The 11022-nt window shown below is 41.9% G+C and overlaps 1 protein-coding gene across 8 annotated transcripts in view; it reads right to left on the bottom strand.

Annotated features, from left to right (window-relative positions):
- Eya1 (EYA transcriptional coactivator and phosphatase 1) overlaps positions 1-11022 on the bottom strand; it is a 144270-nt gene that overhangs the window by 118521 nt on the left and 14727 nt on the right. The gene's annotated exons all lie outside the window — the stretch shown is intronic.

The following is an 11022-nucleotide window of genomic DNA, read 5'->3' as shown; positions in this document are numbered from 1 at the left end:
ACACACACACACACACACACACACACACAGGAAAACTTCCTCACCCCCAAAAAATATTAAAATATTTCTGGCTTTGTTATGCCCAACTCTACACTGACAGAGGAATAAAAAAACAAAAGCAGTATGAGCCCACCAGAATCTGACCCACTCCGTGCTACCTGGATGATTGTACATAGCAATAGGCTCCAAGTGACATAACAAAACATCTCTCCCAGGCTTTGAATTTTGATGTACCACATGCTGAATTTTTTTCTAAAAGATACTGTGACATTTAAGAACAGCTCAACTATCTAAGGTTTCTGACTGGAGGACAAAAACCTATAATAACATTTCCTAACTAAAAGATTACTCCCTCGTAGCATTCTGCTTGTTACATGACCTCAATTTACTACAAAGTAGTTTTTTTTCTTCTTTTCCTTTTACTGACAATCCTGCATCTCTTCTTCCCTCCTGCTTCAGGTTCTGGCCTGCCCTCTGACCCTGGGCAATCGTCTTTCATAGATGTCCTTTTAGATATTCAGAAATTCCTTCATGTGACCCTGCACTCCGGACCTCAGCTGTCCTGGGCCATTGCTGCCCTTCAGATGCTCCACAGACTTCCATCTACCAATGCCTTCAGGTGCCAGGGTTGAGGTCAGAATATCTAATCACCTGGTGCTGGATTTTCTATAGTTTAATTCCTTGGCCCTAATCACCTTTTTACATGATGCTTATTTAGTCATCTGTGTTACAGAGGTGGAATAAAGATTCACAGGATGTTATGTGAAAGATCTGGTAAAAGAAGGAGTACAACAGTGTCCATCACCGTCACCGACAGCATCAGCAGCAGTGTTCAGAGGTAAGAGTCACAGCTGATTACTAATGGTGCTTCAATCCCGCTTTACTGCCAAGAGCGTAAACCTTGAATAAGGTGCTCAGTTTTGGCTACCTCAGCTTTTGTATCTGTTACTGGATATTACATACTCAGACAAGAACAAACAAATCTAGAGATTATGACCATTTCAGCCGTGCACGGTCCATGCTGTCAGATTCACTGACCCTCGTCTTACAGTATCTCTGGAAGCATGAGAATGTTCCCCCCACCACCACCACTGGTTGAGTTTCATGCTGGAAAAATACTCTGCCACTGAACTACATCCCTGGCTCCAAAAGTATTTCTTAAGGTACAGATAACAGTGTTAAAAAATCTATCAGAAGCCCCACATTAAAGTCAACCTTACCCTTCCAAAAGAAAGGAGAGGATCTAAAGGGAAAATCAAGAAAATCAACTATGGAGGCCTTACCTAAGGGAAGCCAAATTCAAATCAAACAAGGCACCTTGGGAATAACTTTAGAAGGTGGGACTAAACCATGATTACATTAAAACAACTAGTGCCTTAGCTATTCCATTATGAGTGTGTGCTTTTTTCCTGAAGGAACAGGTCAACAGGAGAGAAATTGTGCACGAGGCAGCCAGTGACTAGAAATTTCAAACTACAAGTGGAAATCTAGCATTCTTTACAGTAAGCTGATCCGTGAAGACAAGAGAGCCTCTTTCTATACTGTAAGTGAAAAGCTGCCTATCAGACCACTGTAGCCTGGGGAGACCAGCTTTGAGGATCAGCCAACTAGCCCCCTGCGCTGCCATTCTAGCTGTGAGGAGCAGCCAACTAGCCTCCCTCCCCACCCCCGCGCTGCCATTCCAGCTGTGACGAGCTGCCAACTAGCCCCCTGCGCTGCCATTCCACGTTCATCAACTTCTGGATGAACTTGAAATGTTATGGCCATGAAAACACATCTCCAAACTTACAGGGCAATCAGAGAAGCGCTCAATCCATTTGATGAGTGATATTCTCCCATGTATTAATAAAACCACAAAAACAAATTCAGTCCTAAATGGTAGCTCTGTTTGCTGGACTAAGAGTCAGTCTGCACTGTGATGGATCTGCCCGGAAAGGTACATGGTCACAGAACGGCAGCAGACTGAGTGGGCAGCAGTCAGTCCCCCTGACTCCCTGGCCAGTATCTAAGCTCATCTCACAGCCCTTTGGTTGGCACAAGCTCAGACACACAGGAACTGTTTCTTCCCATGATTTCTTTCTCTCAGTTTTACTCATTCAAGTTTGTTTATGAAGCGACCCCCTCAAGTCACGGCCTAAAGCTGCATAACTTCCCAGAAACATCACATTTTTCTTGTTTACTCCCTTCTACCAGGCTCACTCTTAATGCCCATTAGATCGTTTGTCCTTCCAAACCCCTGTCTGTTCTCCCACTCCAACTTCATCAGCCTCGTGTGGCCAGTGTGGGACCCAGTGCCTGCCAGGTCTGGTCTCCGGCCTGTGTACTGTGAGGTCTCATGTTTCCAAGTGTCTCTGTCCATCTCTAATCACAGGATGGGGACCTGCTCATTGCCCGCTCTTCAGCAGCTGCTCCGCACAGTGAGCATGACAGGGCGGGGCCACTTCACGCGCTGATGAATTCATTTCACTTCAGCAGAACCTCCTCTCTTTTTCATTCCCTCTAGTCATCCCATCATGGGACAGTCTCTGTTTTCTGTTTCTTGTCAAGTGTCTGAAACAGCTTCACTGAATCTTGACCGCTTTCCCCAGTTCCCAAACCACACCTCATTCCCTACCCATACTCCCTCACCTAATATTTTATAGAGAAGATTGAAGGAGCATTGAATTTTTCTCTTCCTGCAGCGTGTCCACAGATGAATTCCAGCGAGGGTCCCCTTCCTCTGTCGGGCTCACTTTTGCCTCAGTTCTCACATCTCTTCCAGGCTTCTATTGTAATGATAGCCTTCTGTTTGTAATGATTAGCCTGATCTTCCCTTCTCACAAAGCTGCTTTTCTTGGGGACACAGACAGAAGCCCCTGAACATTTTGTTTGCGGGGCTGAGGACTGAGCACAGGAGCCAGAGCTACCACATGGGTCCACACTGTCCCTATCCCCTCTCCTAACGGTTTAAATGTTGATGGACTGACTCTCAGGGACCGTTCTTCTCAACCTGTCTTCGTTAACCTTCAGGTTTCTAGGGCATTCGCTTTCACACTTTCACCACAGACTCCCTCTTTTTCACTCTATTTTGCTGTTGTGTCTGCTCTTCCCCTAAATGGCCTTTTCCAGTTTCCTAGCTCAAACTTCTCTTAGTTTTAATTTTCTTTATTTCTTCTATATAAACCCTTTTCCTTGACAGTTTTTGAAATCATTGAATACCCCACTGTAACAGCAGCCCCTTCTTCTCTGCTGTATTATCTTTCCTTTTCCCCAGATCATTTGCCTTTGTCTATCTTGTGGTTCCATAATTCCACCTCCTTCCCCCTGTCTGCAATTTCCTTCACAATAATTTTCCTTACCGTGATTTTTAAATATGATTTTTATATAGACAGCCCCTCAATCTCCATTTATATATATACAAAATGTAGCCACAGAAAACAATCACCCGATTAAAGTCACATTCAACCTAACCAAACATATCACCACCACTTCCCTCTGAAGGGCTCGAGTTTTATCAAAAAAAGTTTAGGTCACAGAGACTGGGTGTTTCCCTTCTGCCTTCTCATCTCTTAGATCCTATTACCAGGTACTGTAGCTTGGCTCTTAAGCATCCCTCAGAGGCTGGTGTACAGACATGGTCCCCCCATGTGATATGCCTGGAGGTTGTGAAATATGTAATTTTGTTATTTTTATCTCTTTTCATGTCCCAGCCATGAGATGAATGATTTTTCTGTGTTAATGTTCTAACCATGATGAAATGACCTTCCTATGACCAGAAACCAAAAATCCATGACATAACCCACTGGTATACTGTAGTAATAAAAGCGGCGGGCTGCTTCCCGCCACTCCTCCCATCTACGTTCTAACCTATCAGGGCAAGCAGCTTCTTTATTTAATCAACCAATGACCTTCCTCCATCAGTATACTGATAGAGAAAAGTCATGATGTAGCCCACGGGTACACTGGTGGAGAAAGCCATGATGCAGCCCACAGGTACACTGGCTGAGCTCTTCCCTAGCATGCATGACTTGGCATCTACTTCCAATAATGACACGGGGGCATTACTGAGTCTACCTGTTCCTAGACTCAGAAAACACAGCCAGCATACCTTTGTTCTTTCTAATCTAGTTACCGCCAATCTTTGTCACAGGGACAGAAAACTAACAAATATCACGTATATTAACATTTCCCTCTGCCATCTTTTACATTTACCTTCTAAATTTTACAGTCACTCTCCTTCCAAATTACTTTCCACCTGTTATAAAACTGGGGAGATTGGACCATCAGCTCCACTCTTCCAGCTGTAGGTAATTTTGTCTTTTGGTCACCTAGATTTGTATAATACTTCTGTCACCTAGGTCTTCAGCAGATGCTCAATAGGCACGAATGAAGTTTCTATTCCATAATCATCATGCATTAGACTTTTATAAAACATATGACCTCATTTCATTGTCCTGACTCTGTGAGACACTGCAATCTATGTGCTCTGAAAGAGGTACCATATGCCCCTATATTCAGACACTTAAATAGAGCAGCCAGTGCTTCTTCCCAGCTCCAGCTTTGCCAGACTTTTACTCAATCACATTAAGTATTGTATAAGTTATTCAAACTGACTCATATACCTCAAGTTTTATTTAAAAATCCTACTGTGTCATCCTTAATCTACTACTCAAGCATAACTGTTTCCCCTTGAACTTGAAAACCTGTGTCTGTGCCTTCTTTAGAATATGTATATGTGTATCTAATACATATAAAGAATATATTCTACATGCAATATATAAAATCTCAAATAATAGAATATATGACATATAAAATATATTGTTTATGATATATAAATATATATCTTTAGAATATATAATATTTATAATAGATATATTTATTTATCTCCATGTGTATCCTCTTCTATCCCACTTCATATTTCATAGTCTTAAATAATTTATTGTTGATAACTATTTTCACAGCAGGAGAAGCTTTTTGCTTGTTTTCTTGCTTGTTTTTCTGAGACAGGTTTCTCTGTAGCTTTGAATCCTATCCTGAAACTAGCTCTTGTAGACCAGGCTGGCCTCGAACTCAGAGATACGCCTGCTTCTGCCTCCTGAGGGCTAGAATTAAAGGCGTGCACCACCACTGACCAGCTAAGAGAAGCATTTTTAAGTTGTTCTATCTTTACACAACATTGGTCAGTTCTTGGCTCACAGAACCCAGCAGTTGTAGAATAAACAGATGAAGGTAAGAATGCATGTTCCCTGAAGACAGGTTTCAATGAACTTAAACCATTAGGTACACTGCTCAGGTAATTATCAATACCACTAAAATCTCAGACAGCTTTTAGCCCTCCCAAATTATCACTCCAGGAACTTAGACACAGCTTTTTTCACCAAAGTAGTCCATGGATGGGACACACATAAAACGCTGAGTCAGTTTGAATTTATTTGTCAAATGATATCTTTGGGTTTCTGTTTGGATAGAGAGTGCCCTTCTTGACTTAGTAAGGAGACAGGCAAATAAATTATTGTAGCTTTGGAAGTTATTATGTCGCAGAGATCAAAAATGGACAAGCACAACCGTGTACTGGTTCTGATTCAATGACAGCAGCACTTATCCATTTAAGGAGCCTTTTTCCTAAACCACAGGGTGAAGTGAAAATACATGTTTTTTTTTTTTAAAAAAAAAAAAAAACTATACCAAATTGTTCCAAAAGAAACAACTTGACCCAAAATGAAAAATGGTGAAAAATGAACAAAATTGATACTTGGTAGATGAAAAGTGGAAAATATTCCTAAATGTATACATTTTTATATGCCTGACTTTAAAAACATATCTTTGAGTTACATTAACCGGCCATGTTATTTTTCTTTATCCAGAACTTTATATACCTACAAAGTCAATGCATTCTTTATGATTAATTCTCACTTAGAAAAATAGGGCATTTCTTTGGATTGGGATTACAACTTGACATCCTTAAATAAAGTCATCTTCTCTGTCTCCCGTTAGGGGAGAAATATATTAACTATAAGTAGCCTGTATGACCTTATAAAAAACAAACCACAATTACCAAACTTGAACATAGGAGTCCACATGGCATATAATGTGTACCATTGGCTCATGGATTGAGTTTTGGATCCCAGCAGATGGACTTCTGGGGAAAGACAATATTCTGAGGACTCCACCCAATCAACACATTAGTCGGTCCCTTGGGAGGCTTATAATACTGCAGCATTATTGGTGTGGTGGGAGGTAGGAAGTAGGGTCTAGATGGATGAAGACGGAGGGCATGGGGTCTGCTCTGGACAGATGTTTCTTGTCACTTGGTCCTTCCCTGACCATGACCATGACCTAAGTAACTTTGCTGTGGCATGTTCTTCCACAATGATGCTATCTTTCACCTCGGGTTCAGGTACATGGAGCCAGATGACCACAAAAATGAAACCTTTGAAATTATAAGTCAAAATACAATCTCCCTCCCTTTCAGCTACTTGTGTAGCATTTAAGTAATGAAAATAATGATTAATGATAATAATAATCATAATGAAAATCTAATCAACACACCTGGTCAAGAAGAACGGTAGGAAATTTCAAAACCTATTATTCACGGGAAAGTGAGCATATTAGAGTGTTATTATGCAGAGGGAGGCTAGCGGCCCTCTTTTAATAAGAAACAGTAAATGCAGACTCCCTTGCAAAGTTATGTACAACTCTAATTGGCTGTTTTTGTAGCTGTCATTCCTGTCCTGGCTCAGGTTCCCAACACATCCATTTTGAACAGACTGACACTCTACTGGGAGCTCACTCCCTCTCAGTCCAAGCACTCCCGGGACATGGTGCCAGACTAAGACCTGAAACACTTTCACAGTGCCGGTCCCCTTCTCCAAATATTCTCTGGCTTCTCCAAATATTCTCTGGAAGTTCAAATTCCTCAGCCTGATGCTCAGGGTCTTCCACAGTTTGGCTCCAGGAGACTCCCCTGACCTTATCTTATCAATTCCTTCTTCGGCTCACCCAGTCTCCTCATGGTCCCTGAACTATCCTACCTTTGTTCCTCGGTCTCCCTCATTTAGCATGCATTCCAGCTCCTCTCCACCTATGCAGACTACCAGGTTCCTGACTCAGCTCAGATTCCACCTCCTCCTTGAAGCCAGGCCAGAGTCTAGGAGGCTGAAGAGCCCTTTCTTCGGAACTCTGAGGGCACTTTTGTTTGCACCGGTGGCTTCTAACCTTCTTAAGAATGAAGCCCTTTTTTTTCTGACACCAAAATATTTCAGAATTCAGTGATAGTTTCTTGCTAATCTGTGGATGGAGAAGGAAGGGCCTTGGTGACCAAACCTACTGTGACATCAATGACAAAAGCTTTGCATTGGAACAAATGCTGTGGAAATTCACATATGAAAACATTGTGCATGTGACTCACAAATGTTCCTGCCAAATATACAAATACACAAAGCATTATGCACAAAATAATCTTCTCACCTTCAGCACGTACTTTCCTTCTCCTAGGGAACCCTGAGTCATGGGCTGAGAGTCCTAGTCCACAAAATTTATTTAGCAATATCATTGTTTTTTAGATTTCTTTGCCAAAAGGGTGGAATTTGTATCTCTCTCAGTCAGACCTTGAGCTACTTACAGCAGGGGGTCAGCTGACCTTCACAGTTTAACTCCTACACTCCAGAGTGCTTTATGCACAGCAGGAATGAAAAATATAATTGTTAATCTTCTGTCTCAATACGGTAAGATGACATTTACCATGGTGCAGAACCGCTGGGAGGACCATCGGATAAATCACCAGAAACCTACCGTTTCTCTCTAAGGGAAATGTGGCACAATGGTAAAAAAGAAAAAAAAAATCTAAGAATTTAGTAATATGGCAGTCTCCATTTCTGACATAAACAATGTGTTATGTAGCTTTTAGAATGGAGGAGTGATAGCTTATTGCACAGTTTTTATGTGTTCAGCACCCCTTGTGTGGCCAGTATGTACTGAACATTTTACAAGCAAGCCGCAGCTCCCCATGGCAAGCTCAAAGGGCCTATGTTTTACTTGTTTCCTTTCAAAGACACGAAACTTGCAGCCTAAAGATGCTAAGTAACAGCCAAGATCACAAAGCTAGTTTCTCACCGTGGCAATTAATCTCCCTTATAAACCCGCTGAAGCGCCAAATGTTCCCCCAGTAGAGGCTGCTCATCTTGGATCATTCCTCTGTATAGACTGTGATAATCGGAGAGGGGCACTAGACAGGCTGGTCTGTGGAGACCAGGGCACCAAGGAGAAGCGTATCAGTATGTGCTGCAAATTAGCAGATGGTAAAATCAACCAGCGTTTGAAGATTGGAAGCAGATGAGCTGGCACAGACTCAGAACCTCAATCATATCAATATGGAAAAATGTTTTATTTGCTCAAAGTGCAATCAACCCACCGAATGATTAGTACCCCTTTCCTGTCTTCTGCTGGGCCCCAGGAGCACCCAGACATGCATCTCTCCCACACTCAGTCTCAACTGAGTGCTACTGAGCTCACCAAGCACTCTGAGTACCTCCAAAAGCTGTTCAGTGACGTCAAGGGCCCAGCACAGGAGCAAATATGCCTACCGCCTATGGAGACACTGCTCTACCAGCTCCAAGGGACATGCCTCCTTAAACGACAACATTCAGCATTATTTCATAGGAGCTGCCCTGTCTTCAGCATGTAGCAGATGCCAGTAATTGTTCTCAGTACTTTGGATAGACTAACTGTCCTATCACCAAGAATAAGTGGCTAATCCCCATAGCACAATGAAGGCTTGAAGGCAACAAGAATAGCCAAGGTACAGAAGCACTGTCTAAGAGGCAGACTGGCTTCAATCTACTGACCCACCCCAGAGGCACCGTCATCATCTCCACTGCACAGGCCCGAATCAAAGGCCAGGAGGTACTGCACTAGTTTGCTGCAGACTGACTGAGCCCAGTTTCTAGTGGAGCAGCCTGGCCCCAAGACTCCTCCAGCCTGCTCTGCTGCCTCTTGAAAATCTACCTTTGATCCATGGAACACAAACAGCAGAACTGAGACTCCGAGCCCCCATTGAGTCTGACTGTCAGAGATATACTCTCGTATCATAGAACAGCAGTTTCCTGCATTTTCACTCTTACTCTTGTCCCCTTTATCTCTCAAGGCAAATATGAGATTGGTGCTGAGATTATATTACATAAACAAGTAGCATGGCTTCAGACACTTAGCATCACCACTTCTGCCCCAGAGTCCTCTCTCACTGCCCACGCTACTTAGGTGTTTGACTTGAAGCACAGACCCAACCACAACACTCTTCTAGTTACTGCCCGAGTTCCCCAGAGCCTGTGTCACCCTCTCAACCTGTCCCCTTGGTGTCATCTCTCTCTACTCTGTGTTCTGTACTCAGCACACACAGACACACAGACACACGCAGCTGCACACAAGCGACAGACACACAGACACACAGACACACGCAGCTGCACACAGAGTCAGAGGCACACAGCGCACTCTACACCCACTGAACTGTGGCTATATTAGGTCTCCTTTAGTTGTTCTCTGCCTTAAAATTTTTGAAAAAAATAAAATTTAAAAAAAGTTTTTAAAAAAAGATGAAAAATTCACAACTCATTAGTTTTCTGTTTAAAGTTCACATACAGAACATGTAAATCACAAGCATATAAATGATTTGGACAGGTGTCTTATTATATATATTCTATGTGAGTAGTTTTAAATACAAATGAGAACATACAAATAATGTATAATATAAAATTTTACACATGTTCTATACCTTGGAATCTGGAAAATATTGCATACTCGCCACAGATTGAACTCACTTTCCTAAATGCAAACACAAGTTCATAACTTTAATATTTTCTACTTAATGTGACTGCAGTGATTGTTAGGTTTGTTTGTTCGTTTCAGTTTCTAACATGACTGAACATCTTAAGAAGGAGGTAGGACAAACAAGATTAATAAAAATGTAATTTATTTCCAAAACAATTAGCCTCCATTATTTTTGCCATATTTTAAGGATGCTAAGCCTATGCTCACCAGCAGCCTTATTGTAGCATCACTTAATCTTGTCATACTAGGGGGAGCTGCTTCATCACTGCTAAAATTCAAAGTCCAGTAGTTCTATTGTGAAATAGTAAGTTCTTTTAGGTCACGTGCAGGTCAGCTAGGGTAGCTCAAATCAAAAGCTACCAGAGACGCTCACTGTGCTGTTCACGGAATAGAGAGCATATAACCACACTGTGAATTGGTCCGTGAAGAGTACTTTCCAAAGAACTGAAAAATGAAGCTTTAAATAATTTCTTGAATAGTTAATGCGTTATAAGTAATATGAATGGGTGCCCTGCTCCTGTAATTAATATGAATGAATGCCCTGCTCCTGTAATGCCTCATTTACAAGATTTACTTAGTAACAAGGGCATTCGTTCAACAAATACCTGTTGCCAAAGCTGCCAGATGCCAAGGACAGTGAACAAGTCTGTCCTGCCTTCAAGGAGCTCAGGGGCTCCACTGGGCAAAGGAAAAATGCAGATATGATAACCTTTTCATCTGGGCCATAATCTTCAATAAGGTGATATAAAAAAATTCTTGAAGCAGGTAAAGAATTTGAGCAAGAATGAGGTTTTCCATCCAGTAACTGGAGCTGAGCTATGGCAAAGCCCACAAGCTGGGGAACAAGAATGCAGCGTCTGAGGTGACCACGGCATGTTTCCGCATCTCCTGACTAATACATCCTGTGTGCTGTGGGAATGTCATGTAACTGCTTTCAATCCAGGTGTATAAACCTCATCTTCAGAATTATCTGGCGAATGAGATGACTGAATATTTAGCGGGTATCATAATGGTCTCATGGTGTTAAGAGCTCAGCCAATTCAGTTCATAATTTTTCCTTTAAAATCTTCCTTATTATTGATCAGCACAATGGTAGGATTGGGAAACAGTTCAAATTTTATTTCATTTTACAGGAAAAAATGTTTCCAATGTCTATTGTGGAGAGTAATTCCTTACCCTTCTGTGGAATGCTGGCTACTAAGCTTACCATTTGTGTGTGTG

Source organism: Microtus ochrogaster, linkage group LG5 (genome assembly GCF_000317375.1).
Source record: "Microtus ochrogaster isolate Prairie Vole_2 linkage group LG5, MicOch1.0, whole genome shotgun sequence".
Classification (NCBI taxonomy): Eukaryota; Metazoa; Chordata; class Mammalia; order Rodentia; family Cricetidae; genus Microtus; species Microtus ochrogaster.
Note: the sequence above shows the minus strand (reverse complement) of the source record. Positions and strands in the feature narration are given on the sequence as shown.